Below are 21653 nucleotides of genomic sequence, written 5' to 3'. Positions count from 1 at the left end.
GCTTAACCTGGCCCCAGCTATTGCAGGCATTTGAGTATTTGAGGAGTGAATCAGCAGATGGAATATCCCTCCCACCACCACCTCTTTCTCTCTCTCTCTCATTAGTCCACTTTAAATCCATGTGGTTAGTCAAGATAGGATTCTGGCCTTGCATTTTCTTAACCTTTTCAAAGTCAGCAACCACCTTGGTTTCTCTTGAACTCATATCTTTCTAGTGGAAAGAACTTACTGTAAACTTTACATCCGCTACTGCCTGGAGCGACATGATCAGCTGCAGAGCGGCAAGAGACCATAACCCTAAAACAAACAGTTTCTAAGGAAAAGCACAACTATTTCTGGCTCCAAGGGAAAGGAAAATCCTCCTACACATCCTCATAAAAAAACAAAGTAAAAAAAAAAGAGCCACAGTCTTAATATTTGTGTGACCAACGCTGAGGTTCATCATTGTGTTTCGTAAGCTTCTATGGGTATAATCCAAGAGCATGACTCCAAAGCAGACTTCTATAAAACCAACTTTGGGGGCCCAAATTACTTCTCCTATCTGCCCTACCCCCAAAAAAGAGTTCCTTGGTCAAACGTTTGCAAAGTGGTGGGCTCCATTTATTGCAAAAGAAAAAAAAATCTCATAATGCATTCTAGGGAAGGGTGGTTATGTCGCTCCCCCTCTTCATGGAGGAACGACACTAAACCTGCCTAGGCTTCATATCCGAGTCACGGCACCATTATGTCGCTCCCCCTCTTCATGGAGGAACGACACTAAACCCTGCCTAGGTTTCCTATCTGAGTCACGGCACCATTATGTCGCTCCCCCTCTTCATGGAGGAACGACACAGGACCCTGCGCTGTTCTTTCGTCTGCTCGGCCCTCCCCAGGTTTGCTGCTGGTTCTTCCCGGGTTGGCTACTGTCCCTTCCACCTCCGTGGAAGGGCGGTTCCCCCTGGCCACTTTCCCCACTTCCACAGGGGAGCGGCACACCGCCGGCCGGCTCTCTCGGGGGCTGCACAGGTGTTCCTTCAGATAGAGGTTCCTGGTGCATGTTGTCTCTCTCCTCCTTTATAGTCCTCTTCCGCCAATCCCAACTCAGCTGCCCACACGCCGAGTATGCTGCTCTCCTCCAATCAGGAGCAGGATCAGCTCCTGGAGGTCATCACTCAAGTTGGCAAGAGGCAGCTGCGTAGAAGCTGTTTTCTCCTCTCCCAGCGCCATATTGTGGGAGAGCAGATGCATAGAATAAGTCTTAATTCCAGTAACTCAGTCCAGTCCGGGTTGCTCCCCACATGGTTACAAGAATAGGGATCATTTTCTCTGCCAAGGGCCATCTGGGTATTTATAACATCGTTCGCAGGTCATACAAAATTATCAGCTTAAAAATTAGCCTGCTATAGATTTATTGAATTTCAAATTCCACCTGCTTGTGCCTTGGCAAGACAGAACCAAGTGATTTTTTAGCCGTTATATGGCTCTCAAGCACTACATTCTCTACCTCAGTAGAGAATATAGCCCTGTGCTAATATTTTTAGGAGAACCAAAGCTTATTTCATGTTCTTATCCATGGTAATCAGCTTTCCAAACCTAGTATATATATATGATATTTTTTTCATTTATTTGGGAGGCAGAAGGAAAGAGAGTCAGAGCTCCCATCTGCTAGTTTATTCCCTAAATACCCGCAATGGTCAGGACTGGGGAGAAGCCAGGAGCTGAGAAGTCAGTACATGACTCCCAGGTGGGTGGCAGGGATCCAGATATTTAACCCATCACTTGCTATCTCCCAGAGTCTGCATTAGCAGGAAGCTAGATTCAGGAGCTAGAGTCAGGCTTCACACCCAGGTACTCTGATATAAGACATGGGCATCGTAACCACCAGGCGAAATGCCTGCTTCCTAAGTATATGGTTCTGAATCAGAGCATTTGGAGTTTTCTTCCCTGATGAGCATCTGCTCAGAGGTATCCCCTGCTGTTGGCCATACTGGGATGGAAGTACTCGCAAATGAAAGCAGCTTGTGACATCTGTGTTTTCTGCTGTGACAGTCATTTTTCTTTTCAGCAAGGAGCCCAGCATGGAAGTGCACCTCAACAGAGGCTTCAGTAAATGGAGCTATGCTTCTCCTCAAGATGTGGTTGGAATGTGTCTCTGCACAAGGACACAAGTCCCCAACCAACCCCATCTACCCATCCACCCAGGCTCTCCTTCACAGAGGAGGCTCTGCTGGTTTTCATCTGAGAAATAATAAATATCCCCGTATCTATCAAAGAAGATGAAAAAAGCCTCAGTTAATGGACAGCAACACATTTCATCTTGTCTTCTACTTCAAAATGATAAGCTGATTTCCTTCATTTGCTATAGGGGGTCCTGATCCCAAAGCAGAGGAATGTTGAAGGCTTCTGACAAAGACAATGACTTGATTTGGCAATGGTTAGTTAACAGAATGTGTCCTCTGTCACCATTATTGCTGTTTCATCACAGTGAACTTCCTGCTGCTCCCCAGTGCTGTACAAAGCCATCTAAACCAACAGGTTGATCTGACTGGAAGATAAACGCACAGGCAGAGCCAAGACAATAGTCAACTGCAGCAGTAAATGAGTAATACTAGCAAGTGCATTTGCTAACCATAACTGAGTATACTGCCAATCTTCTACAGGCTAAACTCGCACACACTTGGAAAGTTCTTCAAGGATGAGCAAACGCACAGTTTGGGCCTGGTATTGTATCTACCAAGGTAGTAACTCTCCCACTGTTTTGTCTCTGCTTCCTTCCTTTCTTTCCTTGTATTTCCTGTTTTTTTTTCTTTGCTTCCTCTCCTTTTTTTCTGTCCTCCCTTCCTCTCCTTTCTCACCTTCCTTCCTTCTTCTTCTCTCCTTTCCATACTATGTAGTGAGCACTGATAACGTGTAAGCCACTATGGACAGCACTGAGGGCAGACATAAGAGAAAGCATTCTCTGCCCTTGAGGAGCCGGCAGTCTGACCTTGAACTCAAAATAATCACTCTGGTTGTTAGTTATTTGTCTGTGATCATCAAAGATGGAAAACTGGGGAAGTCAATTACTTATCACTTACAATTGGAAAGAAAATCTTGCTAATAAGGCAAAAAATACTTAATGAACTTTATCAGTGAAAATGTTAGAAACCAATGTGACCATTTGGAAATCAAACACATGCCTAATAATTAATTATCTGGTCAATGATTATTCAAAATTTTTACCTGTCATTTTAGTGATAACATAGGATTCAAATTATTTGTACTGTGAAAAATGTGTGCATGTAAGTACACACTTTTAAAAAACAGGTTGTATTACTGAGGTATATTTCAATGAACAATTAAGAAATATGTCATTAAATACTAAAATGCAAAGAATGCTTATTAATAGCTCTGTGTGAACATAGACAATTGTTTCTCCATAACGTCTTTCCAGAAGCAGTTTTGTGAAGCTTCCCTGACCAGCTGGCAGACAAGACCCCTCTCCTCTCTCAGGGGCAAGACCAGGGAGGATCTGCTGCTCCTTGAGCAGCCTCTGTGGGCTGACACCCCTTGGTCACAGTTGGGGTCTACTCAGGAGGGAGGCCATATCCAGGTTCATGGCCAAGTTCAGCACAGTGCATCAGCTCAGAAGTTTTCAGAAATGTTTTTAAATTATCCTCCTTTTGTGTACAATGAAAGAAGCACATCTGTCTAACAAGCAAGCCACTTAGTGAAACAGCATGGGACAGAAGCAAGAACATCCTGTTTGACCAAAATTGCAGGAGTAATTTAAGAAGTCAGAAAGTCATTACTCTACTTGGAATCTGACCAGGAAACTGGGATTAACACTCCAAAGCCTTTAGGTAAAATGCCAAGTACTCTTTAATGACCTAATGGCTTAGGGTGTTAGGGAACTGATTACTAGAACATCCTTTGGGATAAAGCTAAATGTAAATTACTGCCACTACTTGTGAATAATTGTGTGAATAATTTTGACATTTAATTCCTTAATTGTTTATATGGAGTCCATTTGTGAAACATATGAACATTTCATCATCATAAATTTAATAGGTAAGTAAAAATTAACCTCAAGAGAAAATCGCTTAAATAAAGGGAAAACTCATTTCCTTCAGTCCAGCTTCATTGAACAGCAACTCAGTTGAAAGAGAAAGTATGAATGATACACGACACAGTGGGAAATCATTAATTGCACTAACTATGAAGACCAGAACTCATTGTAGATAAATGTCCAAGAATTTTATTTGGCTTTATATGCACCAATACTTCTGAATCTCGGAAGCTGAATTTACTTGGGGTTTCTCCAAAATTGGATAAGTAGCCACAGGAAAACAGATGTACTGTGACAGATTGTATTATGGAGAGTCTTCAAAAAGTTCCTGGAAAAATGTGTGTTATGAAAAAACTGGATTTCAAAAAAAAATTTGCACCAGGATTCTAATATTTAATTCCAGTTTTAGGAACTTTTTTTTTTTTTCAAAAAAAATCTACTTGTTTATAAAAGGCAGAGAGACAAAGAGAGAAGGAGAGATGGAGAAAGAGATCTTCCATCTACTAGTTTACTCCCCAGATGGCCACAGTGGCCAGGACAGGTCCAGGCTGAAGCCAGGAGCCAGAAGCTCCACCTGTCACATGACTGGCAGGGGCCCAAGCACGTGGGCCATCAGCCACTGCCTTCCTAGGAGCATCAGCCAGGAGCTGGATTCGAAGTGGAGCAGTCAGGACCAGAACTGGCATCCACAGGGGTGCTGATGTCACAGCCAGCTGCATATTCCATTGTGTCACAATGCCAATGAACTTTTTGAAGTAGCCTCATGATGTTTCCAACTGCTCATTCCTTTCCCTCTAAGAGGAAACACAACCTGTCCATTGTTCTGAAGCGCACAGTGCCTCCTTGCAGCAGAGTACGACTCCCCATGCTGCTGGACAGACTGGCCATGGAGCCTTCTTGGACTAATGGAATGGAAGCAGCGCTGACTGGTTGCTGCACAACTCCCCCAGATTTCTTACATTTTTCTTCTTCCGTGAGGGATGGCTTGCCAAGCAGACATTGCTCCTTCAGCCTCCGTTCAAGAATGGAAAGGTACTTGGGGCAGTGCACACAGAGCCGTGTGGACTATGGCAGCCACCATCAACTGTAGTCAACAGCATGGAATGTCAAGAGAAAATAAACACTGTTGGAAACCATGGAGACTTGGAGATTGTTTGTTACCACAGTAAAGCTGCCTAATACATAGTTCCCTGATAGAGCATCAATAAAAATAATTTCATAGAAAACATTCTTGAAGTAAAACTCGCTCATAAAGATTTAGTGAGAACATGTGTATCATTCCTTGTTCAGCAGGTAACACACATTCTTCCAAGTTAGCTTACACAGTGCTGTTTGATAAAGCAGCTTCCCCAACAGCTAGGAGTTGTGGAACATAGAAATCAAGCTTCATTTTAATGCTTTTTCAATTGTCCTATACTTGTTTTCAAACCTCCTTCCAGTACAACCCCCCCCAACCACAAAGTTTCCAGGACCCTTCAGATTGCCCTGGGGTCTGCATTAGAATATTTTACAGACTGCAAAAAGCATCCTCACTTCCTGTGTCCTACATCCTCAGTATCCACATGAAAATATGCAGGAAACAACCAGTGTCCCTGCAGCATCGAGGGAATAGTAAAAAGCGAAGGCAGTTTCAGGAGGGAGTGATTTTTTGCTGAGGTGGGAAAGACCTCTCTCTGGCATCCGTACAATGAAACCGAAGACCACAGAGATTACTGGCTACCAGTTTTAAACATCAAACAAGCCTGGCTGAAAGACTCAAAACGCAAGGGCAATTCCATAGAGAATCTGAGAACCATAGAAAGAATCCGAAAGTCAAGGAAACCCAATAGCCAGGTGGAGAGCTCCCCCAAGCCTTTGAAGAAGTTGGTGGGGGAAGGAAGGGAATGAAGACATTCTTCCCTTCCTCTATTCATGTAAACATTTGCAGTGGTTTTCTGAACAAAGAAGAGCAGCTGCTTTGCAGCCAGTGGATCAAAGTGCAAGCAGGTGACAATGACTGCTTCCTAAGAGGAGCACATCAAGCACCAAAGTGCAAAGGTGAAAATTAGAACGCATGGGGCGAGTAGGTGTTGAAATATCCACACAATATTTCCAAAAGTTCAGAGAAGATTACTGTAGGTTATGTCCTGGAGCTGGGAAAATGTTTGACTTGGGACGAGTTTTCATTTTTGCCTGAAGCCATTCTCCAACTTCAAATTTATACCTTTACAACTATGACATTTTTGTAAAACAAAAGATGTCATTGTTCCTCCTTTCATCTGTGAACTCTTATTTCATTCCCGTAGCACACTGGAGTCCTTTCATTTTTATTTTTTTTCCCTCTGGGTTCCAACACAAAACTTTCTGGCATCTTCCTAACTGACAGCCAAATGTTTATAAGCCTACCTTTCCAGGACAGGTACTTTTTATTTGAAACGCCATTGATAGATTTAATTATGTTCAACCTTCTCAAGAAAACAATCCCATTGGCACAATGAAATATATTGAGTTTGATGTGTTTGGCTGCAAAAACTTTCATTTGGCCAAGGCTACATAGTCTGAAGCCTCCAAGTGTAAATTATAATGTTATTTGAGATGAGGGATAGAGTCATTTGTGGTGCTTAGGCACGACACATGAGGTAATCCTACACTCTACCTGCAGGTGTGATATTGGATTCTGCTAGGACAGGCACCTGGTATCAATGTTCAGTCTGGCATAGTTTCAGCACACCAACCATGGCTGAAGATGACTAAAATAAAATAGCACCCAGCTCCAGCAGATTTTTTTAAGAGAAGTGATGAGCAACAATTACCAGTGAACTAAATGGTGTCTGATTCCTCTCTTTCCCTGAGCATGTGAAATCCCTTGTTCTTTATAGGAATAACCTCAGTGCTCTGAAAAGATAGAATTGAAACCTTGCCCCATGAATAATAAATATAATAATAGCATGTGAATTTTTATATATGAAAATGATGTAGACATTGATGGCCTTTCTTCAAATATGGGTGATGGATGTATCCTGGCCATGTGTGTTCTTTTCATAACATTCATCATACTAGGAATTACTTAAGAAGTATCTGTTTCTACCTCAAGTCTCTAAACCAAATTAGGAAAGGGACCTCTAAGAGTACATGGCATATAAGAGTATTCAATGCAGATTTGCTGAATAAATGATCAAATCACATTTTCCTTTTTATGGCCTAGGTTTTTGCAGGAACATTCACTTACAAAGTACATAGCTACTTGGTTGGGGTTCAGGGTATAGACCCTAATCATTATGGGAAGAAAATTAACTGAATTTACAGTCTTAATCTCATTGAAATATCTGCCTAGCATATAAGTATCCTCACAGGCATCACCAGTACCAGATGTATCAGCAGAGGAAAGATTATCTTTTCAGCTTATGGGGAGAAATGCAATTTCCCCAAGTGATCTCTTACAACTGAAACATCTTAACATCTTTATGTACTAGGAAATTATCAAAGGGATTTTGTTAAGTTAATGGGAATTCAAATTATCAAAGGCTTTGATTGACATTATTCCAGACATTGGATGGATTGTAATGGCACTTTTGATGGGCAGTTATGTAAGAAATAAATTGGAGCACAGGATCAGAAAGACAGTAGTGAGATCTTAGGCCCTTTTATTTTTTTTGTTTTACTGTTCTAAGAAAATGAAAACCATTCATCTATTCATTTAGTCCCCTCCTTAAAGAAAGAAACCAGGTTATTTTGTTTACTTAAAATAAAAAACTCTCACAGCAATTTTAAAGTCATTTTCTTATTTGATTCTCATGTCATCCTCCAAAGGCCTGTAGGAGTTCTGACTCACCTCTTCTAGATTAAGAAGAAGACACAGCCTGGGTGGGGCTGTCGGGTTGGCCTCCGTGTCCTGTGTTCCTTCCATCCCATCAGGCTGCCTCTCCTGAAAGGTTTAAAGTCACCCAATTTGCCACTGGATCCTAACACATTAGGGTGTGCACACTTAAATGTGAAGTGATTTCCAATCTGGTGGTCTGTAGCCCCACGCCCTGCTCTCCTCTCCCTCACCATTCTGCATGTGAGATGGCTCAAGTATATGCAACCTGTGAACATCAAGGAAGCTAATTTTTTCCGTAAGCCCAAGCTTGTGATCAAAGCTGGCATCTCATCCACACTAATTCATATGCCAGTGGCAAACAGAAATGTCAAGGTCTTCTCTTTGAACAGGCTGCTTTGGCACACAGCAGCCTCCTTGTGGCAATTTGCAAAAGACCATCCAATAGTTCCAGTGGACTAAAAGCCATTTCAGCCAATCAGGGCTTCTTAGTGAGACTTTCCTGAAGTGCTGGTATCACAGAACATCTCAGAGCACTGTTTTTAAATATCAGGAAAGTGTTGTCTCTGTCTATATTTGAATTCACACCCTGTTGCTTAGCAAATCCAACCCTAGAAAAGCTTTCAACAACTTTCAAGAAATAACCTCAAAGTTGTTTTACACATGTTTATTGTTTCTTTTTTTAAATTGTAACTTGCCCAGAGGAATAGAAAAACAACATGATCCATAGAGAAAAAAATATTTAATTCATTCACCACAGTCAGAAATTTGCAATTTCATAATTCTGCATGTTAAAAAAATATTGAAAATGGGGGGAAGACAGACAGGAAAGGAGAGATGAGGGAATTTCTATTTCTTTCCAGTAAAATCCATGCAAGGAAAGTCTAAGACCCAGACATGCAGTAGGCTAACTCTGCTGCATTAGAACCACTGGGAGAGAGAAAATGGTCAAGAGGCATGTGAAGGAATAGCAAGAGGCCACTAAACACATTTAGCCAACTCTCCAGACTGGGCCAGCCATGTCCAAAAGACTGAAGGGACGTGGTCAAAACAAGAGGCCAATGAGAATCGCAAATAGAGACCAGAAGGATCCAAATTTCCTAAAAAGGGAAAGTCACACTTATAACACTATAGAATATCGAGCATGTTATCAACCCTCTTGAGAACTGAAGAGCATCAGTAATAGGATGATTAACAAATAATTGGTGAAAACTTTATAGAACAAGGGTTTGTTAGGAGCGTTTAATGGTTGACCCAATAACAGTTATTATAAATGGTATTTACCTTTATGAACAGTCACTTGGATCTTGTATTTAAATTTTCAAAACAACACATTTCCTGAGTTTCATATATTATTCATTTCTATTTGAGGAACAAAAACTGGTTCAATCATGGAATTAGCCACAGTGGATTATCTTCTCTAAAAGTCAACTCTCAAAATACAATTGCTAGATAAAACAGAGACATACGAGTATTTCCCCCACATACTACAATCCAACGAGGGATAGTGGAGAGATTTTAATTGATGCCACCATTGTTCGCTTCAGGCCCCTTCCATTTTGGGGCTGTTCCTCCTGTGGGTACCCAGAAGTCAGCAGATGGGGAGATGGAGAGGAATGAGAGAGTTCTTGTGCCCTATGCCTACAAGTAGCTCACATCTATGCCACCAACTCACATTCCACAGCCCAGAACTCAGTCATGGAGCTGCGAGGGAGGCTGAGAAATGAGGTCCAACCATAAACAGAAGCAGAAAAACGTGGATAAATGTGAGTAGTTTGTGCACATTGAAGGTACCGTGATGACTGTATCTACAATGCTTGTATTACTAACTCTCATATCTGTTTCTTAGCCCCAGTGCCCAATACTTCTACAGGCAACATAATTAGAAGCATTGCAGAACAGTTTCCCTCATTTTCAGATAACCAAAAACTGGAAGAAATAGCTAATAATTTTGTTCACAAAAAGAGATGTCTACCTAGATTTTGTCCACAGGCTGGAATTTGCCAGCCTCTGAACTAAATGATAGAATCTGGAATCGCAATAAACAGAATAACAGACCCAATACAAATGTATGCTATTTGATCAGTTACACTGTAAATTCTTTCTATGACTAGGTTTTTGTGTAAAATACCTTTACACAAGCTCTGCTTTACTGCAAGGTCAAAGAGAATGAACAATGCAGCATGGCTGCCTAGAAAGTCATGATCAGGGGCGTGGTAATTTGAAAGTTCCAATTATACAAAGAGGCGGTCACACATAGGCGGTAACAAGGCTAGTGGTTATGTCTCTCTGGGGGACACAAACAAACTGTCTCCTGAGATATCATTAACTTGGTGAATTTGCAAAGGACGCAGGTTGGACCCTTGATCCCAGAAATCTGATTTGTTCCAAAGGAATAGGAAAGCTCATGTGTTTTCACCTAATATATAGTTGATCCTTTGTGCGTTCACCTACATTCGTGGATCCAACCAATCAAAAACCAAAGGCATTTGAAAAATGAAAAAAATTTGTGACTATACTGAACATGTGTAGGCTTTTTTCGTGTATTATTGTCTAAACAATATGCACTAGCCACCACGTATAAAGAATTTACATTGTGTTATATGGTATATATCATTTAGAGATGATTAAAAAATACTACACCATTTTATATTATGGCCTTGTGCTTCACAAATTTTTAATATTAATGGGAGCTCCTGGAACCAATTCTTGAAGAGACCAAAGAATAACTCATTGAATAATTGGGGGGAAATCTTTATAAATATAGACTTTCTTTATAAAGAAAGACAGAGTTACAGAGAGAGGTAGAGACAGAGAGAGGGGTATTCCATCTGCTGGTTCACTCCCCAGATGGCTGCAACAGCTGGAGCTGCACTGAACCGAAGTCAGGAGCCAGGAGCCAGAAGCCTCCTGTGTTTCTCCCACGTGGGTGCAGGGGCCCAAGGACTTGGGCCATCTTCTACTGCTTTCCCAGGCCACAGCAGAGAGCTGGATCGGAAGTGGAACAGCCGGGACTTGAACTGGCGCCTATATGGAATACTGGTACTGCAGGCTGGGGCTTTAACCCGTTGCTTCACAACGCCAGCCTTTGTATTGAATATTATAAGTCATCTAAGGATGCTTTAAATTTTAAATGAGAATGTGCATAGATTTATCTGCAAATATTTGTATAATAGAATTGAGGATACTCGGATTTTCATATACACATCATGGCGGGGTGTGGTGTCTTGGGACCAAGGATCCATGGACATGGGGGGACAACTGAACTTTGCTACCAAAGGTACTCTCTAAAGGTGATATTTCTCACAGTGAGGATATGAGGAGTCCTTTAAACATTTAAGGAAAAGATATATTATGAGAAAACTATGCATGGATTTAAAAAATTCCCTGCATCAAAATAACTCAATCTTTTAATTCCATTTTTCCATGAACTTTCTGAAGTAACCTCATATTTGGGTGTGCAGAATATGTTATTTTTCCATTACTATTAGGTGTGACAGTGTCTGTCATCTATGAAGTACTTAGTGCTACACAGACAGGCAATGGGTAAATAGTTTATCTGTGTTATCACCAGTCCTCACAACCACCACACAGCATGTGTCATATCCAGTTACAGTGGAATAAACTGAGACTTTGCACATTTTAATGACTTTCTGAGGGGTAAACAAATAATAAATAGTAGACCAGGATTTGGAAACAAGTGAATTGGTCTCCAAAGCATTTGACACTGCAGGTTATTTGCTTTACCTGTCCAGGCGAACTGTGTTTTTAGCATATTTAATGGTTTATCTTCACCCTTTTTGAAAGTCATGACATCGTATTGTAGCCCAGGCTTTCAGAAAACCAGCGACTTCTACTCAGCCAAATAATAAGCAAAGATAAATATAATGAATGCCCTACCAGCTCTCTCTACCTGAGCTGAGAAGGGAATTCTGGATTGCATTAAAGAAAGCAAGTGAAAGTACAGAGCTCACGAGAGAATGTACACGGGTCTACTTTTGCAGAGCTCCAGTTTGGGGGCATGCCGTTACATATCCTAGACCTCGGGAAAAACAGAATTTTAAGTTTATTTTGGTGCAGAAATGATTTTGAAATCCATGCATAGTTTTTTATAATACATATTTTCCGTACGTTCTGAGAAACAAAATCTTGGTACACTAAAATAAACTCATACATGAACTCCATCTTCCATGAACTTGTTGAAGCGGTCTCATATGTATGGTTTCAAGATATACCTATGAACATAGTCACCCCCCCCCCAATTCACTAAAATCGAAGAAAACAAGCCCATGAAGCAGAGGCTGATGACGTGCCAAAGAGTTGAATCAAATGACTGATGATGCTCAAAGTGTTGAAAGAAACATTTCTGTCTGAACTGTTAACCAGTGCCACCCACACAGGAAGTTCAACAGACATATTAATTATACCTAGCGAGTAATCCAAAAGATCCAGAGAATGCGCTTTATTTATTTTTTCTTTGGGGATGGGAGGAGGGTAAAAGAAGATGATATCTACAGATGATGTTGAGATCTGGGTGTGCTGTTTTCATCTGAAAAATCTGAAGTCACCGTGGTTCTTCCCCAAAATTGTTATCTCCCTCTGTAAATAAACCTGAACCTTCATTTTACACAACTGATCCAATGCAAAGAATTATCAAACTCAGCTCTGATAGGGCTCTGATGGCTCAACTAGGGACAGACTTCCTACATGACCCTGCTGTTCAGAGGTTTTTATGTTTGGGATTTTCCCCTCCCCCACCCCCACTCCCACCTCACCCCTGCCACGAATTTACTCTTAAACACTGATTTACACTTTTGTTTATTGCCTTTTCCACCTCCTGAAAGGACATGTGCGTCATACCTGGACTCTTTCCAACCTCTGTCTATAAAGCTTGAGCAATCTCAAAACACCTGGTTTGCTCAAAGAACTAAAGGAGGGGAGGGACAAACTAAGACTGCAACCTAGACCGCTTTAAAAAAGTCTGCAAACACTGGAATCCTGAGCCAGAAACCAGAGGCTAGTGTTTCACTAACATGGGTTTTATTTGGATACATGGTTGTAAAACTAACTAAAAAGCTTTGAGGTAGAACACCAAATCCCTTGATGTCCTGAGTGCAGGCTGAGCTACCTGGAGCCTTTGTGTTTGGGATCTGTGGAACTGTTTGCTCGGGTAGTGCATGCTGCAAGCAACTGATGATGGTGACACTAATCTGGAAACTCAGTAGAGTCGAGAGGAAACAGCCATGTGGTGCTTTCATAGCAGGCATGAATGGGCACTAGTCTCTCTCTCTCTCTCTCTCTCTCTCTCTCTCTCTCTCTCTCTCTCTCCCCTCTCTATTTACTGGGCACACCTGGTTTTCCAGCTTTCTTGGATGGACCTGCACTTTCCCAAGCTCACTTCCCTAGTACAAGCTGTTCCCTGTGCCTGGAACATTCTGTCTCTCTTTTACACACACACACACACACACACACACACACCCCAGATTCTGAGTTAGAACCTGGATGTAACTCCTACTTCAGAAATCAGCTTAAATAATTCTCCTTTAGTGCACCCTGCTCTCACTCCCCCAACAAGACTGAGTTCCCTACGCCAACCGAGAGAGCCACGTTCTCCTGTACCCGAGTTCAGTGCTGGCTTCTCTGTCCTGAGCTTCCTTAGAGCCTAGACTATGCCTGGCTCGCTCCCAGCTGTGTCCCCAGAGCCCAGTACAGATGGATGCCTAGACCAAATCTATTATAGGATGGACGATTGATTACTGGAGCTCCTTCCATCTTCTGCTCTTTCATGCCAGAGTAGGGACTATGTGCAACTGTTTGTTTCTCACATATGTAGCATGATTTCTAACACACAGTATCTTGTAATTTTTGGTGAAATAAATTAGTAAAAAGGGTAAATGAGAATACTTCAAAAAGAAACCAGTGGAAAATGGAATTAAAAATAAATTTACTTTGGTGCAAAAAATTCATGCATAGCTTTTTCACAATATGCATGTTCCATGAACTTTTTTTTTTTTTTTTTTTTTTTTTTTGGACAGGCAGAGTAGGACAGTGAAAGTGAGAGACAGACAGAGAGAGAAAGTTCTTCCTTCTGTTGGTTCACCCCCCAAATGGCCGCTACGGCTGGCGCACTATGCCAATCCAAAGCCAGGAGCCAGGTGCTTCCTCCTGGTCTCCCATGCAGGTGCAGGGCCCAAGGACTTGGGCCATCCTCCACTGCATTCCCAGGCCACAGCAGAGAGCTGGACTGGAAGAGAACAACCAGGACAGAATCCGGCGCCCCAAGCGGGACTAGAATCCTGGGTGCCGGCGCCGCAGGTGGAGGATTAGCCTAGTGAGCCTCAGTGAACTTTTAAAAACTCTTCATATACTTCCAGTTTGTAACGTAATATGATGACAGAGAATCCAGTAAGGAACTGTGTTTTGTCCCTAAAAAATACTCTTGCTTTTAAACAAAATGTTTGCAATAATAAATGATTCAAAGTGTACACTGTCAATTCCCACTCCTCAACCCCCAACTCTTTTAACAAAGCAACTGTAGCACAAAAACATTCGATTAGCCAATTATTTGAGATTGGATAGATTTTTAGAGCTTTTCCTAAAAAAAAAACCTCTCAATCCAAACTTTTATAGAATCTACTTTGATTTGAGAAGACCCTCAAAAGATCACTGGATATATTTATTCTTAAATGAAATCAATTTTAGGCTTGTATTCTGCTCATAAATCTTGAGGCATTCAAATTAGTAAAAATCATTAAAATCTGGGTATAAATATTTTATAATAGCCTACGTAAAATGTTATCTTTCAAAATATGAAAGTAGGTATCATTCCTTAGGCTTCTTACTCTAGAGAGAGGAAAAAAAATCGAGCCAGAGTGGGGATGGGTGACCTGGAGTTGAGAAAGGAAAGTATCCCTGGCTCTATTTGTGTTTTTAAAAGAAGGAAACGCTGACAACTTGATCATGACCAGGTTGCTTTCTCATCATTACTACAATGCATAAAATTTACTTAGTCAATACTTACGAGTGAGAGTTTTAAAAAATGTGTTTAATTTAAACTGGTCGTTGAAACGTAGGATCTGTAATTGAAGTGCTCAGATGTTCATGATCATAAAAATCAGAAATATTCTGGAAAGGATAAAGGACGTTTTCCCAAGCTGTTTGCAATTGTTTCTTTCTGTTTCCTTTTTGCATTTAATCACCCTGCAAATCAGCAAATTAATGGCAACCTTAGTCCACCTTGGGTAAATGCACACACTTTCCCTGGTTAGAAACTCCACAGAGTTTTAACTTTGTAAATACACACTGTGGCCCAACTGCAAGGAAGACAAGCATGCTGTTTCTGCCCACAGATGGAAATTCTACCATACCTGAGGAAAACAGTAACACAACTAGGCTTTCCAATATTTCCCTGTATTCCATTATTCCATAAAAGCTCTGGCAGCAATGATGGCAAAGCCTTCCACATCTTTACACTACATACTTACACAGAGGTCACCAGCTACAAGAAAAAAAAAAAGCCATTCAAACATGTTACAAATTCATTATGTGCTATCATTCTCACCTCAGTAACCAATAAAAGTCCAGAATTCTCAGAATGTGGGAAGAGCAATGCCTCCTGATACTCAAGAGATCCCGGGCTCAGCTGTGCAGCACCTGCTCAGTTGCGCAGGTTGACAGATAGAATCCGCTGGACGAAATTTTCTCATTGTGCTGAGTTGCTTTTTCTTCAAGAAATAAACAAGAAGGGAGTAGAAATAGAGAGAAGAGACCAATGCACAATAATGTGCACTGAGTGGAAGACTAATGCAGCCTGCACACTTTCCCACGTCTCCCCAACTCCGCGAGACTCAATTACTTCACCTGCAGAGCCCTGAAAGATTGATTCTTCATAATTCATAACTCATCAAGATGTCATAATTATAAATCTGCATATATAAAATATATGAAAGTTGTATAACTTCAATAAAATTTAAAATGACTTCATAATTCTAAATTTTCAAGACACAGCTTTCTTGCCCAATGAGAGAATCCTGAAGTCTCCACCTTTGAATGGCTTTGTTTTTTTCAGTTGAACCCACTGGTGGACTCTAAGGTACTTTTTGACTCAGCTCTGACATTTGTTTAATAATTCTTTTCTGACTAATTTTGTACTTCTACCTTCCCGAACATTCTTGAATTTTACTTTGGAGTATCTTTGATGACCACATTTCAGTTATAGTCAGGATAGGAGTGAGAAAAAGAGGATCTGAAAAATTTCTTCTTGGCATTTTGAGTAACTCCCTTTATTTCAGTTGTCACATCTTCTTTAGCATGCTGGGATATTGGTACTCAAATCGTATCCACTTAACAAAATCAATTTGGTAATTAGCAAACAAACAAACAAAAAGTCAAAACATTTCTGAATGTAAAATGAATGTTTCATCTCATCACCCTACCTCATTTCCATGACCTTCAATCACAAAAGGGAAGAAGGTTTGAACATTTAATTCTAGGGAACATCACACCCCACCATAGGATAGATATGACAAGTCTCTAGACTTTGCTATACAATTATCATGGAAATTCTTGGAACTTCATTGGTTAGCTCAAGAAACATTATGGAAGGTTTACTATCCAACAAGTACTTTGTACCTCTGAGAAATACTGAGAAAGCAGCTTTGGGGCACCATGACTTAAGCTGCTGCTTTATAATGCCAGCACCCCCACATCACTTGGAAGGTTCAAGTCCTGGCTGCTTCACTTCCCATCCCTCTTTCTGCTGTGGAAGATAGCTCAAACACTTTGGATCCTGCAACAGGAGCCAAACAGGATGAGCAAACAGGATGGAGTTCTTGGCTCCTGGCTTCAGCCTGGCCTAGTCCTGGCTATTGCAGCCATTTAGCGAGTGAACCAACAGATAGAAGATCTCTCTCTCTCTCTTTCCCTCTCTCTCTCTCTCTCTCTCTCTCTCTTTTATCTCTATCTTTATCTCTATCTCTATCTCTCTCTATCTCTATTCCTATCCCTATCCCTACCTCTACCTCTACCTCTACCTCTACCTCTATCTTTACTTCTGTCACTCTGTCTTTCAAATAAATAAATCTGTAAAGAAAGAAGTATAAATGAAAGAGTAAGGAAAGCACATTCCATAAAGTATGTGTTCTCCCATAAACCAGCTTAAACAGAGACATGTGATGCTTGTGATATTTGTCAACCACTTTCGGATAATGTGAACTAGCTCAAATGATGAGGCCTAATTTTGTTATTGGTACAATGGTCATAAAATACCTATTTCATAGGATTTCTTGGAAAACAAAGTGATATAAATAATGTACAATTCACAGTAAAGTGCCGGATGCATAGAATGTGCTCCATACAGAATTATTTGGAAGTACTATCACCATCAACACAATGAGTGTCGCTCTTCAGAAAGGCTGCTTTTGTGATAAAAGAATAACAAGAGAGCTCCCGAGAGACTGCGTTTGCTTGCTGACAAAGGATGGGGACATGACCTTGCATAAAGTCAAAGACGTGTCTGTCAGCAGAAAGTTTCAGAAGCATTCTATATTTCTCTGAAGTCAATTGTTGGCTCCTTAATCAAGCAGACTTAATGTTTACAAGGAAAATGTTGTTAGGTAAAATTCAAGGAAAATCTTCATTCTAGGAGTGAGATAAGCAAATCCAAAATGCATTTCCTTTCTAGCCACTGTCTCCAGGTGTGATCTCACCACCCATTTCAACTTTATATGGAACACAGGGGCACTTCAAAGTGTTGTTCATGGAAAATGGAATTAAAAGATAAATTTAGTTTTGTCAAAAATTTTTGACATCTGTGAATACATACAAAATTTCGTTAAAGGTTCGTATTATGAAAAAACATAGACCAGTGATGTGGGCATGGCAGGTTAAGTCACAGCCTGCAACACCAGCATCCCATAAGTGCACTGCTTCAAGTCCAAGCTATTCCACTTCCCAGCCAGCTCCCTGCTAATACACCTGGGACAAGCTGTGGAAGAAAAAACTATGCATGGACTTCATTTGTCTTTGCACCAAAATTCAATTTTAGATGAAATTTTTGCATTCAGGGTCTGGATAGCCTGGGGCAGCATTATATGCGCCCTAGAACTTCTTCCAATCCAATTCCCTGATGTAACCAAGATATAGAAGGAAGCAGACCTTAAGAGTGTGTGGCCATGCTGAGAGGCCAGAGGACAGGAGACAAAGTTTCTTGACATTTCTTTGGCTTTTTTTCTTTTTCATTTGCCTTTTTTTTTTTTTTTTTTAATTTTAGCTCCCACAGATAAGGAAGAACATGCAGTATTTGTCTTTCTGGATCCAGCTTAGTTCACTCAACATGGTGTCCTCTGGTTGAGCTCATTTTGCTCCAAATGGTAGAATTCCATTTTTCAGGTGAGTAATATTCCATTATGTACCTATTTGTCTGATGATGGACACCTCAGTTGGTTCCAAATTTTGGCTATTGTGAACAGGATTGCTATAAATATGGTGTTGCAGTTATCTCTCCAATACATTGTGCTCAAGTGTTTTGCGTACATACCCAGAAGAAGGATTTCTGGATCATATGGCAAGCCTATTTCTAGCGTTTTAAGAACTCCCCATACTGTTTTCCACAGTGGCTCCACTCATTTACTTTCACACCAGCAGTGGATAAGAGTTCTCCTTTCCCTGCATCCTTGCCAGCATTTGTTACTGTCTGGGTTTGGGGTTTTAGCTATTCTGAGAGTGGGGAGCTGGTGTCTCATTTGTGATTTTTATTTGCGTTTCCCTGATGGATGGTGATCCTGTGCGTTTTTTCATATATTTGTTGGTCATTCAAGAACTGTCTATTGAAATCCTTTGCCCATTGCTCAACTGGATTGATTGGTTTTTTGTTGTTGAGTTTTTGAAGTTGCTGATATATTTGGCATAGTAATCCTTTGTCAGGTGGTTTGCAAGTATTTTTCCCATTCTGTTGGCTGTCTTTTCACTCTATTGATTGTTTTCTTTGCTTTTGTTGCCTGTGCTTTGGGGTCTTGCACAAGAAGTTGTTCCCTACATCTTGGAGTATTTCCTCTTTGTATTCTTCCAGCAACTTAATAGTCTCAGCTCTTAAATTTAGGTTTTTGGTTAACCTTGAGCTGATTTTTATATATGGTGGGAGGTATGGATCTAATTTCATTCTTCAACACATATGCATCCAGTTTTGCCAGCACCATTTGTTGATGAGATTATCTTTACTCCACTGTACCGTCTGAGCATTTTTTTCAAAAATCAGTTGGCTGAATGCATGTGGATTAATTTCTGGGCTCTCTGTTCTGTTCCATTGATCTATGCATCATTTTTTATGCCACTATCATGCTATTTTGGTTACTATAGCTTTGTGATATGCTTTGAAGGCAGCTACTATGAAACCTCCCACTTTTGTTCAGGATTGCTTTGGCTAAACCGGGTCTTTCATGAATCCATATGAATTTTAGGATTACTTTTTCTGGTTCTGTAAAGAATGTAATTGTTATTTTGATAGAGATTATATCAAATATATAGACTGCTTTTGATAGTATTGACATTTTAATGATATTGATTCTTCAAATACATGAGCAAGAAATATTTTTTCATTTTTTGTGTCCTTGATGATTTCTTTCTTTGATTAATGTTTGATCATTTTCAATGTAGAGCTCTTTCACTTTTTTGGTTAAATTTATTCTAAATACTTGTTTTGTGTGTGTGTGTGTGTGTGTGTGTGTGTATGTGGCTATTGTGGATGGAATTTCTTTCATGATTTCTCTGTGAGTTCATCATTAGCATATAAAAAAGCTGCTGTTTGAGGGGCCAGTGCTGTGGCATAGGGTAGTAAGAAGACTTATGCGGCATGCTGGGATGCAACAGTGATAGCTTGAGTAGTTCATTTCTGCCACTCTTCTAGGGGACCCAGATTGAGTTCCTGGCTCCCTAATTCTGCCTGCCCCAGTCCCAGCTGTTATGGGCATTTCGGGAGGAAACCAATAGATGGGGGCTCGCTCATTTTCTCAAACAATTAAATAAATAAAAATATCTGGATAGAAATGGGAAATTGAATTACTGTAAATCTGAAATGTATTGAAAACAGATAACTTCTATGAGCAAACATAAAACAAACAACTCCAGGAAAAAGAACTGCAATGCTGATGGAATAAGGGACTTAGTAACCATTGTGTTGCAATCTTCAGCCTGTGTTTTCTTTTCTATATAGAATTTTGGTTTTTTGGTTTTTGTTTCTGTTTCTTTTGTTTTGATTTGTTTGCTTTTGGGTTTCTTTTTTTTTTTTTTTTTTTTTTTTTTTTTTTTTTTTTACAAGATATTAGGTCTGCATGTTGCTAATAGCTTTCCTTGCGGGTACCCACCTGTTATGGCTTTCCTTTTCTTCACAAATGTGTTATTTTTAAATAAAAATAAGAATATTACATATGTCTATTGTAAGTCTTGCCTTCCCATAATTCAATGATTCATCTGCAGCCTGATTTCTTTGTAGCAGTTTACAAAACATGTATTTTCTGTCTTCCCAACCCAGAATGTAGAAGATACAACCTGATGTTAATGGCCTAGCTAAAGTCTGAACAAAACCCATTGTCTTACCTCCCACCTCCTACTTCTGCAAGAAGTGCTTTCCCTAAGTGCTCTATGCTGGGACCAGAGTCATTTTCTCACCAAAACTATTGGCCGTATTAATCCTATTACAGCTCCCCTTCAGCTAAGCCCTTCACGTCTGCTTCCACTCTGTATACAGGCTTCAAGTCAAAGTATGAAGGCACTTTAAAAAGTTCAAGAGCAAGTTAAATTAAAAAGTAAGTTTATTTTGATGCAAAAAAAAATTGAAATTCATGAACAATCTTTTCATAAAGTACATTTCATGAACTTTTGGAGGACCCTCTTGTATGCATGGATCTCTCAAGTTTTTGAAACAAAATAAACTTATTGGGGTGTTTACCCCGGCAGTTAAGATGGTGCTTGACACCCGTGTTTCCCATGGTAGTGCCTGGGATCTGTGCCCATGCTGGCTGCCAGCTCCAGCTTCTCCCTAAGGCAGAGCCTGAGGGGCAGTTGCAATGGCTCAGGTGATTGGGTTTCTGCAACCCTCAAGCCAGACCTGGATTGAGTTCTAGGCTCTCAGCACCAGTAGGCATCAGGATAGGGACCAGAAGATGGGGACCCTCTCACTCTCTTTTTTCTTCTCAAATTAAGTAATTAATTAAATTTAAAAGTTTTTTCAATTCATTTTCCACGAACTTTTTGAAGTAGCCTCATATTTCACTGTATATTTTTATGTACCAATTGCTCTTAGTTTCTAGCATTGCCAACTACTACACAAGTAAGCTGCTTCAAAGCTCAGAAATGTTTCATTAAGAAACTCCTGACACCTGATGAGGAAATAAAAAGAAGCAAACTTTTGCTTTGTTCCCAAGAGGCATCTCTGATTTTCAATGTAGAGTGAGTTTACCCAATAAATCATGTTTTGACAATGATTAGAAAGCTCTCTAGATTATTCCACCAGGAAATCTATGGTCCACCTGAAACTCACCTGCAGTTAAGAGAATCTTGTTTTCTCCCAATTTTGACTGAAGATAAAACAATTCAGGGCCATGAAAGCAAGGATGCCCATGGTTCTTTGTGGAGCAAGAGGAATTCAAGAGGTGTGGTGAAAAATCGCAAAACTCCCATCTCTGATACGTTTCTTTTGCTCCGAGGCAAAATTGTTTGTAAAAACTTTTCTTTTGATTTCTGTTATCCAAATAATTCCAGCTTAAATTGAAACTCAAATATTAATCTGATAATGACACCGTTGAGACACATTCTCTGACGATTGATCTCAAATGA

This window comes from Oryctolagus cuniculus, chromosome 9, assembly GCF_051225735.1.
Source record: "Oryctolagus cuniculus isolate XC-2025 breed Fujian yellow rabbit chromosome 9, ASM5122573v1, whole genome shotgun sequence".
Lineage (NCBI taxonomy): Eukaryota > Metazoa > Chordata > Mammalia > Lagomorpha > Leporidae > Oryctolagus > Oryctolagus cuniculus.
Note: the sequence above shows the minus strand (reverse complement) of the source record.